General features: G+C 35.1%; 1 protein-coding gene across 6 annotated transcripts in view; it reads right to left on the reverse strand.

Annotated features, from left to right (window-relative positions):
• The window catches only part of LOC105217179 (uncharacterized), a 263745-nt gene that overhangs the window by 179171 nt on the left and 65395 nt on the right, over positions 1 to 19179 (reverse strand). Inside the window, exon 1 of one of the 6 annotated variants that reach the window (XM_054226915.1) lies at positions 11485 to 12158. The exons of the other annotated variants lie outside the window; for them this stretch is intronic. The gene's annotated coding sequence lies outside the window, so the exon portion shown is untranslated. Of the gene's footprint in view, positions 1 to 11484; positions 12159 to 19179 lie in introns of those variants that run through there. 6 annotated transcript variants of the gene reach the window in all.

A 19179-nucleotide genomic window follows, 5' to 3' on the forward strand; every position in this document is an offset into this window, starting at 1 on the left:
TGTGCAAAGTTCTGCACCATATCTTCACTAGTACTTTTTTTATATATTGTAAAGTAAACGATTCAGATTGTCTTCAAAGTTCTGGTATATAGGAAGTAGACGTGGTTGTGAAGCGATTTGTCCTATTTTCACAACATATCATTGGGAGGTAAGGAAACTATTACAAACCAAGTTTCATTGAAATCGGTCGAGTAGTTCCTGAGATATGGTTTTTGACCCATAAGTGGGCGACGCCTCGCCCATTTTCCATTTTGTAAAAAAATCTGAGTGCAGCTTCCATCTGCCATTTCTTATGTGAAATTTAGTGTTTCTGACGTTTTTCGTTAGTGAGTTAACCCATTTTTAGTAATTTTCAACCTAACTTTTGTATGGGAGGTGGGCGTGGTTATGATCCGATTTCTTTCATTTTTGGACTGTATTAGGAAGTGGCTAAAAAAACGACTGCAGAAAGTTTGGTTTATATAGCTCTATTGGTTTTCGAGATATGTACAAAAAACATAGTAGGAGGCGGGACCACGCCCACTTCCCCAAAAAAATTACATCCAAATATGCCCCTTCATAGTGCGATCCTTCATACCAAATTTTATTTCCATAGCTTTATTTATGGCTTAGTTATGGCACTTTATGTGTTTTCGGTTTTCGCCATTTTGTGGGCGTGGCAGTGGTCCGATTTTGCTCATTTTCAAAAGCAACCTTCCTATGGTGCCAAGAAATAAGTGTGCCAAGTTTCATCAAGATATCTTAATTTTTACTCAAGTTACATCTTGCACAGACGGACGGACGGACGGACGGACAGACAGACATTCGGATTTGAACTCTTCACCCTGATCACTTTGGTATATATAACCCTATATTTAACTCGTTTAGTTTTGGGTGTTACAAACACCCGTTATGTGAACAAAACTATAATACTCTCTAGCAACTTTGTCTGTCTGTCCGTTCGTCCGTCCGTCCGTCCGTCTGTGCAAGCTGTAACTTGAGTAAAAATTGAGATATCTTGATGAAACTTGGCACACTCATTTCTTGGCACCATAGGAAGGTTGCTTTCGAAAATGAGCAAAATCGGACCACTGCCACGACCACAAAATGTCGAAAACCGAAAACACATAAAGTGCCAAAACTAAGCCATAAATAAAGCTATGGAAATAAAATTTGGTATGAAGGATCGCACTATGAAGGGGCATATTTGGATGTAATTTTTTTGGGGAAGTGGGCGTGGTCCCGCCTCCTACTATGTTTTTTGTACATATCTCGAAAACCAATAGAGCTATATAAACCAAACTTTCTGCAGTCGTTTTTTTAGCCACTTCCTAATACAGTCCAAAAATGAAAGAAATCGGATCATAACCACGCCCACCTCCCATACAAAAGTTAGGTTGAAAATTACTAAAAATGGGTTAACTCACTAACGAAAAACGTCAGAAACACTAAATTTCACATAAGAAATGGCAGATGGAAGCTGCACTCAGATTTTTTTACAAAATGGAAAATGGGCGTGGCGTCGCCCACTTATGGGTCAAAAACCATATCTCAGGAACTACTCGACCGATTTCAATGAAACTTGGTTTGTAATAGTTTCCTTACCTCCCAATGATATGTTGTGAAAATAGGACAAATCGCTTCACAACCACGTCTACTTCCTATATACCAGAACTTTGCAGACAATCTGAATCGTTTACTTTACAATATATAAAGTAAGCACTAGTGAAATCGGTGCAGAACTTTGCACAAATACTATGTTAATAGTGTGGCAGCCCCATTCTAAAAATCGCCGAAATCGGACCATAGGTTTTTAAGGCCCCATATATCGAACACGAGTACCTCGGTGCTTCTAACCTAATATTATGGTTTCCAACTTTCAATGGACTTTATACAATATATATGACGAATATGTGGGTCAAATTGTGTATTATATAATATAAAGTTAAATAAAAAAATTGCGAGAGTATAAAATGATCGGTTACACCCGAACTTAGCCCTTCCTTACTTGTTTATATACAGTTGAACTTCACTAACTCGAAACACCGTAATCCACAAAAAAAAACTTCGAAATAGAGAGACTTTGAGTTATAGAAGGTAATTTGTATGAAATTTGAGTTATATTGCCAAATCAAGAGTTTGAGTTATGGAGAAGTATTGAAAGGAGAACGCATCAGATGGAATTTAATATTGTGTTATATGGGAAGTAGGCGTATGATGTCAAACAAATATTATGCACCAAATTTTATTGAAATTGGGAAATTGGTTGAATAGTTCCTGAGGTATGGGTTTTGGCCCAAAAGTGGGCAGTGCCACACCCGTTTTACGTTTGTTATACTAATCTGAGTGCAGCGATTTTGATTTCAACCACACTCGTTACCTTGATCACTGAAATGTGTAAGAAATGTACGGTGTATTATGAATAGCCACACAAGTTGGATCTTTTATCCTCGACTACTCATCTATAAGTTTATGTGCCACGTAAACTCCAACACAACGTAAACTTAGCACAACAAAAGTTCTACTTTGTTGTTTGTTACTTATTTATCGCTGTTTCGCTTGTATGCAAGTAGAATGATACATATAAATAAGTGTAGTATATGTATATGTATTTAGCAAGGAGCTCCCACGCTACTACTACATCGCTGGCATTGCTATTAGAATTGACTGTCCGCAAATGCAGTGACAACTTGTTTACTTCTATATTTATACTGTCTGTTATGTGTTTACGTGTATTTGTTTATGTGCATACTTCTCGTAAGTTGGTGCGAGTGAGTGCGTGTTGTGGAGAGTTGACTAGGTGTGGCTGCTGACAACGACAGTTACGGTTACGGTTATGACAGGAAACAGGTGTCAGCTTATAAAATAAGCAGTCTATTGGGACAACTGTTTTCTTCAAGGTAAACCGCGATAGAAAAACCGTAGAAAAAACTTTATTGTGTGAGTGCATAAATTCAAGGTAAAGATATGCAAAATGCTTTAAGGACTTAAATGAAATTGGGATTTAATGTTGAAGATATTTTGCCATTTAAGAGAAATTTAATGAGAAATAAATAAAAATATCAAAAATATAATATTCTATACAATGCTAATAATACGGAGTACTAAAGATTAAAGGTTGGCAACACTCTTGACACTTATACACATTTTTAAGTTTTAGAAAACATTGGATGTTTATTATTTTACATTTTATTGTATATTTTCAGCTTTTTAATAATGTCAAAATATTTAACCAGGTGGCAACCACATATTATTATTATTTTAATTTAATTAGAACGATTTTCGCAGATAATTGCTCAAGATACTCGTATTATAGAATTTTTATTTCAGTTGTGTAAATATGCAAATATGGGAACTCTGTTTTTAATAATTTAAATGAATTAATTTGAATGAATTATAAACTCATCAAAATGAATGGCAGTAGAGTCAAGTAATAATCACTCCTCTCAATAAATCTTCCTATGAACGCATAAGAACACATAAAGATGCATAAAGACAACAAAGGATGCGGCTCGTATGCCGGCTGGCATAAGGTTATAAGGACGCAGCAACTGTTGTGGTAGTATAATGACTGAATACTTAATCATCGACCGTAGCAGATAAGCTTTTTTAAGGCCGCTGAATATAAAACGGCAACGACACAATTAAAGACGGAGACAGAGGCAGAGAGAGTAATTAGTTAGAATATTGCGCAAGCAAAACAAGCGGGAAATTAAATGTGCTGAACATGAAAGTGACAGCAATTGAAAAACGTTTATGCTTGTGTTTATATGAAAAGGTTACGTATACGACACACGGCTCAACAAAGCATTATTGCAAGGGATTAAACTGTAAATTTGCATTCTGTGTTTACATATTTGACTCGGGTGAGGTTAGTATACATATGCAAAGTACATACAGTTTGAATTATTATATTTCGTTTGAATGAACAGAATGAGGTGAATGAGAGCAACTCCTGGCAGCAAAATAATGAATTTCTATTGAAAAATCAAAAGAAATACGAAAGTTTTCGCCCACCCACAGTAGTGATGAAAAAGAAACCGCACTTATTCAAATTAACGAAAAATTAAAATGTTTGCACATCATAATTAACATTTAAAAGTCGACGAACAATTATAACCATTACTACTCATAATTACAAACATACACACACACACACAAACAAGCAAAAAAACGGAGCATTAACGGCATTGCCAGTTGACAGCAGCGCAAATATGCGCCAAGAGCGATTAAATGGATATACTGTGCTGCCAAAAGCTGTTGCAACAACGCACAACAACACATCCATATCACATAAGGAGCACAACAATCATTGAAGCACATGCATACCAGAACAACCGCAGCAAGGATATAACGCGCGACGGCGCAACAAGCAGACAACGAACCAAGCAGCAATTAAATTATTTCCCTTTCATTTTCCCTCCTTTGTTATGTTTCGACTTCATTGTTTTTGTTTTTCGCTTTTCTTTTATATTTTAATTTCGATTTTATTGCACATTCTGCGCCTTACAGCATAAGCGCACTGAATTCGCCGTGTCAGCTAACTTGTTGCTTGTGCCCAACAAGCTGCATATTAAAAGCTTATCGTGAGCTGTGTCTGTGTGTGTATTACTGTCGTACGTTGACTGCGTTCTCTGTAATTTTTATACCCTCGCAACATTTTGCACAGAGTATTATAGTTTTGTTCACATAACGGTTGTTTGTGTCACCAAGAAATAAAAGATATATATATAAATGATCAGGATGACGGGTGGACGGGTGAAATCCAGTTGTCTGTCCGTCCGTCTGTCCGTGCAAGCGATAACTTGAGCAAACATTAAGATATCTTAATCAAATTTGGAACACATATTCCTTGGCACCCTGATAAGGTTGCTTTCGAAAATAGGCAAAATCGGTACACTGCCACGCCCACAAAATGGCGAAAACCGAAAACCTATACAGTGCCATAACTAAGCTATAAATAAAGCTATCGAAATAAAATGTAATTTTTTTGGGGAGGTGGGCGTGTCCCCGCCCCAAATAGGTTTTTTGTACATATCTCGCAAACCAATAGAGCTATATAAACCAAACTTTCTGCAGTAGATTTTGTTAGTCACTCCTTAATACAGTCCAAAAATAAAAGAAATCGGATAATAACCACGCCCACCTCCCATACAAAGGTTTGGTTGAAAATTACTAAAGTGGGTTAACTCACTAACGAAAAACGTCAGAAACACTAAATTTCACATAAGAATATCTCAGGAACTACTTGAGCGATTTCAATGAAACTTGGTTTGTAAAAGGCCCCATATATCGAACAGCGAGGACATCGGTGCTTCTAACCTAACATTATGGTTTTCAACTTTCAATGGACTTTATACAATATATATGACGAATATGTGAGTCAAATTGTGTATTATATAATATAAATAAAGTTAAATAAATAAATTGCGAGAGTATAAAATGTTCGGTTACACCCGAACTTAGTCCTTCCTTACTTGTTTATATTTTTTTCGCTTTTACAATGTCTGTCAATCGAAGTGCTATGACTTGAAATTATTTTTATGAAAGTAATTTTAAAACTTGGAAAGAGGTAGAAAGCGCGTAAGCAGAGATTTTTGCTGTCTGTATATATTTCTTATCTTTTAAGGCATACAGAGAGGTTTATTTCGTAACTGAATGCTTAAAACCCCCCAATGGGTTTTGATTTCGGCTCTCGGTAAATCGTTTCATTAGATACGTCTGTTAAAGTAAGACGACTTAGATGATTAGAACTTGCAAATGTGTTAAGAATTTACCTCCACTTAGGTCTCTTCCAAGAATGCACATCTTTTTATACTCTCGCAACAAAATTTTCTAAGAGAGTATTATAGTTTTGTTCACATAACGGTTGTTTGTAAGTCATAAAACTAAATGAGTTAGATATAGGGTTATATATGTCAAAACAAGTAAGGAAAGACTAAGTTCGGGTGCAACCGAACATTTGATACTCTCGCAATTTATTGATGTAATTTTATTAAGATAACACACAATTATTCGCCATAAAGTCCAATAGAATAGCGAAAATCATCATATATGGGATATGAGGGCTGATGTAATTCCTAAACCGATTTCAATTATTTTCTCACCAAAAACCTATAATTAGGAATATGTGTGCTAGGAAATGTTACGACCCGATTTTAATAATTTTTGGAACAGGGACACACTATTAGAAGAAAACAATTTCCTCTGAATTACATTAAATTATCTGAGAGATTTACCCATATTTTCGGGAAAAATTTACCTTAGGCTTTGAGTGTACCACGTTCGATATCTGGGGCCTTGAAAAGTTATAGTCCCTTTCGACAATTTCTTCACAAGTGAAGCCAGAGACGATATGCACTATTTGTGTAAAGTTTTATTTCGCTATTTTCATTGGTTCCTTAAGTACACATTATAAAGTGAAGGGACCAGATGGAATTCAAAATTGAGGTACATGGGAAGTAGTCGTGGTTGTGAAAAGATTCACCCATTTTTCATCCGTGTTATCAGAGTGTCAAGAAAATATTATACACCGAATTTCATTAAAATCTTTTGACCCATAGGTGGGCGGTGCCACACCAGTTTTCCATTTTGTAAAATAGTCTGAGTGCAGTCTCTTTCTGCCATTTCTTCTGTAAAATTTAGTGTTTTTGACGTTCGTTAGTGAGTTAACCCACTTTTAGTAATTTTCAACCTAATCTTTGTATGGGAGGTGTGCGTGGTTAATATCCGATTTAAACTATTTTCATATAAAAAAACCTATTTATTTTAATAAACAAGTTTAAAAAGTAAGGCATCGGAGTATCTTTAGAGTTTTTAAAATGTAACTGGCAACTATTTGAACCATTTTATATATTGATGTAAATAATAAACTAATTTAGTATTTTGATAACATTAAAAAAGAAAGTTTCTGAAAATTAAATAAAAAAGTTTGCATAGCTTTGCACAATTTTAATCGCATTATTACAAAATAAAGTTAATTAGTTGACATTTGCAATTAGAAATGAACGCAAAATTATGAACACATTGAAATAGAATTCTAAAATAAAAGTTTTATACCGCTGCATAAAAGATAAATATTTGTAAAGAGGAATGAGAAATGTTTATATTAAACGAAAATTGTATTCAGTTTGCTGTGGAAGATTTTTCAGCTTTGTATGCCAACCGCACATGCGCCACCTGAGTGGCTTTAATGAACTGCACACAAATGCGCACGTGTGCCTGAGAATGCTTACAATTTCAACGCTAAAGCCAAATATATATATAACACACCTAAACATAGTTTGATTACTTTTTTCAAACTCAAAGAAATGTGTGCGGTGTGTAAAAAAGCGCTTGAGTTTGTAAACATCAACTTTTTCTATTTATTTATCTGTCGGGCATATAAGCGCAGGTTTTTTGCTTTGATACACTCATCTTTCGGCTTGTCTCTTGTTTATTGCTGCCATATGCAACTAACTGTATGCATATGTTCACTTCTATGTATGTGTGTGTGTGCGTCTGTTTTCACCATATGCGCACATTATTTCTTTATATAATTTTATTTGGAGAAGATTCTATGCCAGTGCATAGCTGCAGGCGTTTGTTAGAGGTTACCAGTTTGTTTTGGTGTGTGTTTGTATGTGTGCGGTTTGGAGAGCGGTGTGCACTCAACTACGTGTAAATCTTGGGGGGTTATTTGTGTGTACCGTTACATAATTGTAAACTTATGGTTTAATGAGAATTTTGCGAGTATAATTATGGCATGGCGCTGAACTTTATATTTAAAAGCAGCTAAAATTCTAAATTACTGTGGATTATTGCATATATAACAAGGTATATAAAACAAGGTGGCAACTCTGTTTCAAAAAAATTTGGCACTCTGAAGCCCAAGTAACGTGCGAAATGAAGTGACTTAGATTCATTAGAATACCCGAAACCAGTTGGTTTTTTCAGTAAAACTGCTATCTTCGATAGTTCTGAGCAGAAATCATGATTTCAATACTTCTTTATAGATGTCATAACCTCGCTCATATTATATTCCTGGGTACTTTCTTCGAAAAGAGTGTTCAAGTTATCTTCAGCAGTAATATACTAAAGGGTTAAAGTTTTAAATTAAATTTATTTGTGAAAATTTTACTTTTTTTATTATTTTAAAGGCAAATATATAATTTGTTTATAATACTTTAAATCTCTAGTGTGCTCTAAAATCAATTTTAGATATATTTATATTAGAAAATTATATTTTTTTTGGTAGATTCACCAAGGTTCTCTATATCTATAACTATTTATATGTTCACTTAATTTGGCTAAGATATCACAAATATTAACTGATCTATAAGGTATTTTTGAAAAACCCATAATTAGGCATATAGGACCTAGGAGAAGTTATGACTCGACTCATTATTAGAAGAAAAAGATTCCCTCTGAAATAAATTAAAATATCTGAGAGATTTACGGATATTTTCGGTTATAAATTCCCCTAGGCACTGAGTTCTTCATATTCGATATACGCTGCATTGAAAAGTTACAGTCCGATTTCGAAAATGTCTCCACGTATGATGTCACAGCTCAAATTTTGTTGCAAACCGATTCCGCCCATATTCCTCTGTCTCATGATACCGAATTTATTTATTTATTATATACCGAATTTCAATAAAATCGGTCAAGTGGTTTTTGACCCATAAGTGAGCGACGCCTCTGGTGTTTTCCGTTAATGAGTTAACGCACTTTTAGTAATTTTCAACCTAACCTTTGTACGGTAGGTGGGCGTGGTTATTAACCCAATTCAACTTATAAATTTATTTATGGCTAAGTTATGGCACTTTATGTGTTTTCGGTTTTCGTAATTTTTTAGGCGTGGTAGCGGTCCGATTTCGCCCATTTACGAAAGCAGTTTCATCTAGATATCTTAATTTATACTCAAATTATCGCTTGCACTGGACGGAGAGACAGACATCCGGATTTCAACTCTACTCGTCACTCTGATCATTTATATGTATATGACTCTATATCTAACTCTTTTATTTCTGGGTGACAGAGACAACCGTTATGTGAACAAAACTACTATACACTCTTTGATACTTTTTGCGAAATTATAAAAATTATAATCTTATTTATAAAACAAATAATTTATATTGGAGCATTACTATATTTACGCTCCAGTATATTTTAGCAAAAAATAGAACTCTTTATTTCTAAATAGAATTTGTATTATATGATTTTATATGATGTTTCGAGTAATATGATCATAAAGTATTAAAAATATATAAATTTAACTATAAAAGCAAGATTTCAAGCTCCAACATAATTTTATAGCAATAAGAAATAAAAATGGCAAACCACTGCTTTTGTATGCGACCAATTTCAAGCGCCTGCAAAGTTACAAATGTTCGCCCTCTCAATTATGCCAACATTTGGAAAATATTTTATTGTGTGCCGCACAAAGAAATACTAGTTAAAATTAACAACAAATTGGAATGCAACAAGTTTTAAATTCCTCATTACAACCGCTTTTCAGACTTTTAATTTTCATGCTGCTTTATTTTTGCCTGCCGGAGGACCTACCCACACAACTATCAAATACAAATTGTGAGCATTAATGCATATACAAACATACTGCTATACATATGTATATAGAGCACGAAAACACAAAAACACCCACACGCCCGCCCTCTTATTACCATCGAAACTTTAACTATTGCCTGCAAGCGCGCGCACGCAAACTTTTGCCCACAACCACTCAGAAATGAAATGGCAATAACATGGCAACAAAACTATAACACTGAGAGTGAGAAAAAAGTTACTTTACAGTTGTTAAATGAGAAAAAAAGGGATAGATAGGAGGCAGAAGACAACGAACCCACCGCCAAAATTGTTAGGCGCCATTTTTACTACGGATTTCATTGTGCCACTAACCAACTGCTTGCTGCTGCTGCTGCAACGTCGAATAGTTTGTACAAGTAAACTTGTTGATAACTTTTATGTGCGCGCTTTTTTGTGGTTGCCAGTATTTGGAATGAGCGTTGTTGCTGCTACTGCTATTGGTGTTGTTGTTGAGCAGTGAAAAAAACGCTAAATTGCAATAAGTATAATTTTCAGCGCAGCTGTACCTTTCCTTTCTTTGGCAGCTTGCCATTTTACTGCATTTATTAGCGTTTGCTGTTTTTGTTGTTATTTCGTTGGTTTGCATGCCTTGAAAGATGCTTATCTGAGCGATTTAAATATTTCAGAAATTTTAGCATTTGAAGTTGAAGTATTTAAGCAGTTACTCTGAAGTGAAACTTCTTCCGGCTCGGTAGTAAACTTGTTCGAGTGCAACGAAATTATGTAACGCAACGAAATTGCGTCACGCTTGCACAACCACTAGAGTAGCCACTCGAATGGAAATTTCAATATGAGGGATAGATAAAGAAAGAATAAAGGTCCCCTAGGGGTCCACTAGCTACATTCACACATCATAACACTTCATAGAAACCCTCAAAGGAGCAGTGCCAACGAAATCGGACTATAACTTTTCAAGCCTGGAAAACGAAGCAAAGAAAAGGTCTAGTGGTGAACTAGAGCAAAACGAAGTACCTCCTGTTAGGAGACCACGTCACTATTGGAAGTTATAACTTCGAGATAATAAAAGGCTCCGTCAACAACAACGTCAGCCACCCAATCAATCGGACGGCCAACAGGTGCTATCACGGGCTCAGTAGGCAATTGAGAAGCGGAGCCCTCCATCGCAAAACTAAATTAACGCTCTATAAGTCACTCATCATACAAGTCCTGATGTATGGTGCGGAAGCAAGCACGATGACCAACAAAGACGAGCATTCCTTAGGAGCGTTCGAGATATAAAGTCCTCCGAGGGATTTATGGCTCGCTACGCGTGGGCGTAGGTGAGTACCGGATTCGTTGGAATGACGAGCAGTATGAGTTCTTCGGCGATATGGATATAGCGTATACAAAAATGATGAATATTACATTTTAATGTTTTGAATCTTCTTCTCATTAAACAAGCACCATCCTCGCATGTCAGACTTTTAATTTAACTTTTCACAACTTTTCAAAAGTGAACAAAATCCAATTAAATTCACTTTTAACCTCGACATTAAAATTTGTATGGCTTGAGAAGGCTGTGAGTGAAAACTTCTCTCAAATATCTATTTAAAAGAACTTGTACAATAAATACAAAATATTGTAACTGTCCAGCGTGTGTGATTGACGCTGTGACGGCGGCGTCTACCTTCAGCTAAGCTCATTATTTATTTAGGCAGTGGCAGACGACTTAACAGCCACGAGATTGGATTTGTCGTTGAATTTGGAGATTCGCTCGCTGGTATGCGTTACTCGAAAGTTTTTTATTGCAGATGTGTACGCATTTACGGATAGCTTAAGTAAATAAAAAATTAATTAACATTCGGCGAAAGGTGGTATTTACACACGAAGTTACGCCTCGAGTAATTCCTATCAACGGAAATTCGTGCGACTGTGTGTGGAGCAAGTTAATATACAAATTGGGAATCCAGTTAATCTTACCTTATGAATTTGCTAGCTTAAGATGTTCATTACCGTATGAGGTTTTGATGGTGCTGTCATAAATAACTTTTCCATACAGGCCTGGATAGAGTGTTGTGCGTACGTACACTTTCAAAATGAATGAAGCTTCATGTTTTACTTTCGGTTATTAAAATTGTTCACTTTTTGGAAGGACTTCACATATCAAAAGATGCCAATTGTACACACCCATTATGGAAGACAACGCGGATTGTCCAATGATACTTCAATTGGACTCCAAATTACCGCACGTCAGACGTTGTCCCAGCATAAAATAGATTTGTGTTAAAGAAACCTACTGTTGTTAGTGAAGGGTAAAAAGCTAGTTTGTGAATACAAACTTCATCCAGCTGAACTATCCCAGAAAGAGAAATAGCGAAACGAATTTCGACTCTTTGTTTCTCAAATGCCGATATCAAAGACTTAAGTATCGAGCATTCCATGTTTAGGAAACCGAACTCTGCTGAGATTAGAATGGACCTCGATCACTCAACCAACCTCAAATATTGGTATAGAGATGTTTCAATTATAGTATTCTAATAGAAAGTTTAGAAATATATGGCCTTTGATGCTCTAGTCGGAGTACCATAAAAGAATAGACAATATTTTCAAAAGGTAGTTCTAGAGGTTATGTCCGTCATAATCTCATTGTACCCTTCAGTTTCTGGACTAACCAAATGTAGTGTGACTCGGATGATGGGGAAATACAGTTAGACTATGATAGACAGTCCGTTGTGAAGCAAGAATCACCAGAAAGTGAGATCCAAAACATATTTGTCTCGCAAAGGCTGGACATTATAGAAGAAATCGATGAGATAATTCGACCTCGTCCTAGCATACGCACGGTAAGAGTTTTATTCTGATAGCGTGGAACCCATGGGACAATACGACCAAGGAGAAATGAACTTTGATAAAGGCGAAGAGTTTCCTATTTCGATTCACCCTTGGCCAGAGGTCTAGTTATAAGTCACTTTATTGGATATTTCCGAAGGTTTTTTCGTATAAAAAATATTTTCCAAAATTTTTGGAATTTCCGTGTTTCGAATATGAATCACACCTCACCGTAATATGCTTATGTCTATATTCAGCTGTTAATTTTTATTTTATTTTATAATTCATTTAATTTTGTTCTATGTCTAAAACGTATTAGTAATTATTTTATTCAACTTTAAATGAAATTAGAACTTTCTCTTTTTCGTTACTATTGTTCATACAACATTTAATATTATTATTTTCAACTTTAATTAGTACACAGATTCTGTAAGCATTTTAAAAACAATTTCACCTCTCACCACAACACAAATCATTAAATTTTATTTGCCATTTTAATCACTTGTTGTTTACATTCACGCTTTCGGTCCGTCCGTAGAAAAAACACTTAACCTCCAAACTCTTCGAACAACGCCAACTCACTGAATGGCAATAATTTACTTGCATGTGAGCATTTTGCACTGTTGTCTTTGTTTGCGCTCACATTGCGGCGAGTGAGCGAAATTTTGTTTGAGCGATGTAAACAAAACATGCGCAGTGACAATTGCTGTGCAATCTATCGAACATTAAGTTGGAATATACCATATGTAAAATAAAGGGTGTCTTTAACGAGAGTTTGCTGTAATTCTCTAATTTTTAGGTATGAACTTGAATATATAATCATAAAAGATATTCAATGTTAATATAATTTATTAGGGTTGCCAGCTCTTTACCAGTACTTTTCAGTCAGACTGTTCCTCTGAGGCTTTCAGTGCATGAAATTAAATCGAAATAAATATAAAATAAAAAATAAATAAAAAATAGGGTTGCCACCAAATTATTATTTGAATTAATTTTAAACCATAATTAAGTATGCTTTTAAATTGAAATACTATAATAACTGTGCATTGTTAATGAAAATAATGTGTTTTTATAACAAACTAATTTTGATAAGAGTTGCCATATTTTTTTTTTGTGATAATTTTTTTATTTCAAAAGTATGTTATGTGCTAGATATAACTAGCACTTATTCAACTCAAAACAGCTGTAATTTTTTACAATTATGGTAATAAGTCTGTAATATACATAGTAACAGCTGTGTTACTTTTTTGCTATTCTCCTCTTCCATAACAAAAAGTTACTCATACGCCACGTAAGCTACAAAAATTTTCATAAAATAAAACGCAGCGCCGTCTTTTCATAAATATAAAAACAACTACAACAAAAACTAAAAAAAATCCATCTTATCGATGTGCCAATGTGAGTGTGTGCGATCACACATCAGTCCGCTACTTTAAACAAACGCCAACTGCATTGTGTCCAACAGCGCCGTATATGCTGTATGCCTCCATGTTTTGTTAGCATTTGACAGGTAAACATTTCATTTCGTTACATTTTGTTGCAATCACCTGATTATGACTTGCAGCGCAGCACCCACCGCCCTCTACCACTAGGGGAGTGAGTGACGGCGAACATGCATGTGGCAAGCGTGAAATGAATGCCAGGGCAATGCTATGGAAATTCGGTAATTTGAATTTGTCTGTTGGTGCGAAAATGCTAATGTAGTCAACAGCAAAAGTGTGGGCGTAGAAATTATTTACTCGCCTCAAGGTAAACAATTGTGTGTATAAGTGGAGAGAAAATACTAGTGTTTTGAGTCAGTCAATTGGGGCGACGGTTATTTCGTGAGAATTAATTTTTGTTTAATTGCTTATGCAAATTTTAATAAATTTTAAATTAGCCAAACTGACAAGCAGTTCGAACAGTTAGCAGATTTCTACCACTTGGGGGTTTATTGAAGGTTGTTGTTGTGTTTTGTTTGGCAGTTTGCCTTGTTTGGTCAACGAATTTTTACAACTGTTCTTCTTATGTCAACCTTAGCTATTTATTGACTTACCTACCAATTGCATGATTGATTCGTTCTTTAGAGGCAGAAAACGCCATACATATTCTGGGGAACCTACTTATATATGCATTTTCACATAATTTTGATGAAATCGAACTTTTTTCTTTTGGATGTTTTTATATTCTCGCAACAAAAGTTGCTAAGAGAGTATTATAATTTTGCTCACATAAAAGTTATTTGTAAGTCCTAAAACTAAACAAGTTAGATATAGGGTTATATATATCAAAATGATCAGGATGACGAGACGAGTTCCGAATGTCTGCCTGTCCGTCCGTTAGTGCAACGGATAACTTGAGTAAAAAATAAAATATCTTGACGAAACTAGGTACACATGTTCCTTGGGACCGTGAGGAGGTTGGTATTGAATGGGCGAAATCAGACCATTGCCAGGCCCACAAAATGGCGAAAACCGAAAACATATAAAGTGCCAAAATTAAGACATAAATAAAGTTATAAAGGTAAAATTTCTTACAAAGGATCGCACTATGAAGGGGCATATTTGGATGATTATTTTTTGGGAAAATGGGCATGGACCCGCCCTCTATTAAGTTTTTTGTACGTATCTTGTAAACTACTAAATCTATATCAACCAGACTCTCTAGAGTCCTTTCTTTTAGCCACTTCCTTGTACAGACCAAAATTGGAAATCGGAAACAACATGCATTTTGAAATAGTAACATGATTTCCTGGATAACCATCGAAATCGATTTCAGAATAGAACACGATTGTTCAGCTGATCCCTAATGTACGTCCGTTTTTTGTTGTTTCATTACATTTTCTCTTTAAGTATCTTTATTCCGGGGTGGAAAACACAAGTCGGAGCAGCACAGCATTTTTAGGTTAAAATTTAATATCGGTAAATATATCGATACTTTGGTTTGAAAGAATTCACGAAAATGGAAAATCGATTTATATCGATTAATATATCGGTAATTTTTACTTCGAAATTACAAATTATATAATAATTTATTTGGGTTAAGGCTGTTATTTTTATTTATTTTGAATAAAAGCTATAAACTGTCCATTTTAATGAAAATACTGTGTAATGACAGTTTTTATGCTAACTAAAGTATATAAATGTGTTCAATAATAAAATGCGACGTCAAAATTAAAACTATTTAATTAATTGAATACTCTGCTAAAGCCAATTTTCAAACAAATTTCTTTAGAATTACATAATATAAAGATGTATATGCTGCATCGTTGCATTTATTCACATATTTACTGTGATATATTTATAGAAATCATTGCAAAGAAATTATAAATAATCCATATTAAATTTGTTTTTGTACAATCACATTCCAATGAAAGCATGTACTTTCATATGTATATGTATTAATTGTATTCATATTAATACATCATATTTAAAGTGAAATTCATAGGATTAAGCAATTTACTTAATCAATATAAGTTACTTTAAAGTGATTAAATTTTATAGCTAAAATTTTTTTTTGATGAAAAGTTGTAAGGTTTAGAATAACTGAGTGGTAAAATATTAAAAAAAAATTCCGAGTGGTAATTTTTACTATTAGCAAAGCTAACGAGATGCAGACTTGTCTCATTAGAGATAATGCTCTTTCGGAAGCTTCGAGAAGGACATTTTAAACATTGACCATGGAAAAATATTACCATAATATGACCACCCTGTTTCCATAGGTTAGGTTGGGTTCAAAGGTTTACCTTCGCGACAGGTTTCGCGATGGATCCCACTTAGACAACTAAATCTGTATACATCATTCAATAACCAAAATAACCATCAGTTAATACGGTGAGTCAACTGTTTCACAAGTTCATAAAATATAAAAAATGTCTACAAAAACTTACTGAGGTTTTTTGGAAAGGAAATCAATTAGCGAGCAATAACTTCTTACTCGCTGTTATATAACCTACCATAGCATTAAATATTTCTCACAACGAAATCTCCACCAGCTAAACGCAATTTGTACGAACAAACTAAACTTGTGCACTTGTACTTCATTCGGTTGCCATTGATAAATGGTTTTCAATCGCAATTAATATTCTCGTCCATTCGCCAGGTATTGAGTGCAGCTAAGGAATAAAAATCGGCGCACATCATTTTTCATATATCACACATACTTGTGTACTCGCGCACACACTGTGTTTGTGTGAGTAACCCCGTGACCGTGCACTTGGTTGAAACCGTACTTGAAGTATGTATCGTGCTAGGCCCCGCAGTTCTGAAAGTAATGGTTTTCAAAAGAAAAAAACACGGAACCTTTTTGACATATCGATACCAACGCAATCAATCACACACTCAGCAGGAGTTCCACTCTCTGCAAAATTTATGAGGCGTCAATATGTTGATTTGCAGTGTAAATTGCTCGTCGATCTTGTACTGGAAAGTACTGTACTGTTGTTGTTGAGAATCGTAAACCACGACGAAATACTAGGAAATCTCTGAAGAATATATTTAAGAACTGTAAAAGTAAGTTGGGTCAGGACTGTTAATCCGTCGATCTTCGGAGACTTCAACGTGGATAGTTTGGTTTCTGAAGTTGTATCTTTATAAGATAGAAGTGATTCAAAAAATAACATGTCAAGAACCCTGTAGCATGTTGCAACCGATTTGCTTTGACAAAAAAAATTTCTCGAAGTCATATAGACTTTAATTTAGAGATTCAAGATTCCAAACTTCGTTGGGATCACAAAGTATTCCAGGAAGGAGCCAAATAGGATGATATTACCTATCTTAGTTTCAGTTTGGAGAATTCCCTGTACTTAAGTTTTAGAACCCCATAAGCTGATCTTACCTATTTTCTTTCACTGAAAATTAAAGTTAAACTTCTACTTAATAAAATTCCTAGCCACAAAGCTAGCGGAAGCTTAACTTTCTTGCAATTTCCTGCCGCAATTGCTGGCAAGTTCAAAAATAAAACAATTTCTCAACACATACTTTGCTCGACTCGCACATTGTTTCCGTGAGCCAACTTGAAGTAAAAGTATTTTAGTTAACATGAAAATATGCAGTTCACAGGTTTTTACAGTTCCAGCAGCTTGCATACAAATAAAACAAGTTGTAGTAATACACAGCGACGCAAGTATAACGGTACTTATTACTTGTGCACTATTTATTTGTGAGTGAAGTAAATTGTGTAGAATGCAACACTTTTGAGAAACTCTTCGACATTTTTTACTTGTAAAATCTTAAATTCTACATATTTCTTTTTTGAAATAAGAAGAATTTTCTGCGCTGTACCAGGAAAAATTTTGTTAAGGATAAGATTCTCGAGTTTGTTCAAATGAACGAGAGAAATTGTACACATAGAGACACCTTTGGGTTTAAGAAATATCAGAAAGCATAATAAGAAATCAAGCAATTGACAGTTGGTCTTGACTAATAGAAGGTTGTAGTGTACATGTTTTTATTTTAATTAAGAGTTTTTGTGCTTCACCAGTCCTATACAAACTATGGTATATGCATATAGTACCTATATGTAAGAAAATATATGTGCACTGGGTTAATGTTAGCGACAGACATGTTATGTACATACAATTCATACATATATTATATTAAGTGGCGGTTAGATTCATTAGAACCTAAAGCTTTTGTTAAGTGTTGGCATTTTTTGTATCAAACGACAAAAATGTGTTTAACCCTGAATCATAGAAAGATTTCCATCAGTTTGACATTAGATTCAATGGATTGTTTAGAAATCTACTATCGTTTATTAAAAAGAAGCCGACCCTCATTAGACATAGCGCCAAAAACAAACACAAAACATGCTCTTTTGACTTACGATCTATGAAACTATGCCTTGATCTCCTCTAAGGAGTCCGATGCAGTTTTCACACGCATTTCTCTAGTTGTAATAGTTTCAATCGATTCTTGTTTTGTCGAATATCAATTATCGAAGAGTATGTTTTCTTAATTATCCCGCTATTTTTATATTTATCACTTTTATCCAGGGATGGGGTCATATGTAGAAGTTCACGCAAGTGAGGAAAGTTTCTGATTGCCATTCACTTGGGAGTGGCCAGGAACGATTATTTTGCATATGACTCAAGCAGCTCACGACTTCCGGTTTTAGACCAAGTATCCCCTGGGTAGCTAACAGACATCCGTTTGGAGTCGAGCTAAAGTGAGAAGGCGAAGCCCGCTTCTGCGGTTGTGCGTAGGGCTTGGGACCCACCACATAAAAAAATCTCCCCAATGAAAACAAACACCGAGCCTCGGATGAGAAACCCCCTTTTTGATGACGACCCCTGCAAACGTACTAAGGATCATGATTTGAGGGCATGCACCTGGAATGTCCGGACTCTTAATTGGGAAGGTGCCTCTGCCCAGCTGGTTGATGTCCTCATACAACTAAAGGCTGACATCACCGCCGTCCAAGAAGTGCGATGGACTGGACAAGGACGGAAGAAGGTGGGTCCTTGTGACATCTACTACAGCGGCCATATAAAGGAGCGCAAATTCGGTGTTGGATTTGTGGTGGGAGAGAGACTCCGTCGCAGAGTCAAAAAAAATAACATGTCAAGAACCCTGTAGCATGTTGCAACCGATTTGCTTTGACAAAAAAAATTTCTCGAAGTCATATAGACTTTAATTTAGAGATTCAAGATTCCAAACTTCGTTGGGATCACAAAGTATTCCAGGAAGGAGCCAAATAGGATGATATTACCTATCTTAGTTTCAGTTTGGAGAATTCCCTGTACTTAAGTTTTAGAACCCCATAAGCTGATCTTACCTATTTTCTTTCACTGAAAATTAAAGTTAAACTTCTACTTAATAAAATTCCTAGCCACAAAGCTAGCGGAAGCTTAACTTTCTTGCAATTTCC

This window comes from Zeugodacus cucurbitae, chromosome 2 (genome assembly GCF_028554725.1).
Source record: "Zeugodacus cucurbitae isolate PBARC_wt_2022May chromosome 2, idZeuCucr1.2, whole genome shotgun sequence".
NCBI classification, from domain to species: Eukaryota; Metazoa; Arthropoda; class Insecta; order Diptera; family Tephritidae; genus Zeugodacus; species Zeugodacus cucurbitae.